A 1,522-nucleotide genomic window follows, 5' to 3' on the forward strand; every position below is an offset into this window, starting at 1 on the left:
AAATACTGAAATGAAAAAGTCCAACCACGGAGCTGCTCTTACGCTTTCGGTGACATTATTTTTTAATAATTATTCACAGAAAACATCCACCAAATGTCCACCTTTTCCAACAAGGAGCTACGTGGGGACGGACCACTGGCCCAGGGGGCACGCAGCCCCGGGCACGTCCCTGAGACGCAAGGCGTCACACACACACTGTGCGGTCACGGGAGGTTTACACGGAGCCGGTCACATCCTGGCGAAGCGTGTTGTGTGAACACCAGCCCATAAACAGAAACCGCCGCCGCGCAACATCATGGGTTTATCCCTGATCCCGTGCCAGCGGCAGGTTCTTTCCAGAATGAGCAGCAGGGCGACTTACTCAACACTCTGCAGAAGCCAGGGCGCGGTCACCCTTCCCTAAATAATATCACAGATGGGTTTTCCCTGAACTCCTGCAGCAACAGGATCTCAAAGTGGTTACTGGTAGGAAAAGGTGAGGTGAAGGTCAAAGGCATGTCTACACCAATCAATCAATCACAGCTTTTCCGGACCACCCTCGCCACCATGCAGGCCGGGGTACCACTGAGACCAAAAAATAAATAAAAATAAAAGAGAGGTGATGCAGCACAGAACACAAGTGTGTTTCAAGCTCTCAACACGGAGCCACGGTGGCCGTCGAAGAACACCTGGTCTGGCCAGCGCCCCTCCTAAGTACCGACCCTTTCGTGCCAAGTTACGCCAGGACACTCACTGGCCGCCCCGATGCAGCTCCACCGCCGTCCCGTCTCCATCATCAGAACGAATTCAGAAAAAGAGCAACGACACATCTCCTGTCACCTTTCCGAAACACACCGACTCGCCCAGCCGGGGAAGGTAGGACTCCGAGGCCTGGAGGGCAGGGACACACAGGAGTGTGTGCGTACAGCAGGAGCGACCGCCCGCCTTCCCCCTGGCGAGCCGCAGAGCAGAAAGGACCTCTGTCCTCGGGACCCCCGGCCCCCGTCTGTGTCCACACCCCCCACAGCCCGGCTGCTCTGAAACCAGCACCTGTACCCCGAAGCCCGGCCCCGAAGCCTGGGACCAGGGCTATGAGTCCACCTGGCGCCAGGCAGGACGCTGGGCACCCACACTCCCCTTCTAGGCCCCGATGAGTAAACTGAGACCCAGGCTCACACCGGCGGGGGCCAAGCCACCAGGGGGCCCATGGGAAGCCCTGGCACCAAACCATCCTGGCATCGGGGTCTTGCGCGGGGCCAGCACCGGCACCCGTCTCCCTGGGGACAAGGGCGTGCGGGTGCTCACATACTCACTAGACAGGGCGTGTTGTGACGTGAGCGCTCCCCTCCTTGGCCACTCGGGCGGAGTGGGGAAACTGAGGCCTGGGCTCCGTGACCCGAGGTCACAGCCAGAGGTCACGGAGCCCCTGGCGGTGGAGACGGGCCTGGAAGGCTTGTCTTTGCGATTCTCCGCGTCCGTGGTACTAGTGCCAGCGCCTCTGCAGGCTGGCCTGGCCCGAGGGCCCCCCCCACCCCCGTGGGAC

At 60.3% G+C, this 1,522-nt stretch overlaps 1 long non-coding RNA gene across 1 annotated transcript; it reads right to left on the bottom strand.

The window, feature by feature from the left end:
• Positions 1 to 1,516, bottom strand: LOC106724021. The gene is made up of 2 exons (XR_001359772.1): positions 1,293 to 1,516; positions 1 to 870 (listed from the first exon to the last, which is right to left on the bottom strand). It is a non-coding gene; the product is annotated as an uncharacterized LOC106724021 (long non-coding RNA).
• Positions 1,517 to 1,522: the final 6 nt, after the last annotated feature.

Source organism: Myotis brandtii, unplaced genomic scaffold, assembly GCF_000412655.1.
Source record: "Myotis brandtii unplaced genomic scaffold, ASM41265v1 scaffold693, whole genome shotgun sequence".
In the NCBI taxonomy this organism is placed as follows: Eukaryota; Metazoa; Chordata; class Mammalia; order Chiroptera; family Vespertilionidae; genus Myotis; species Myotis brandtii.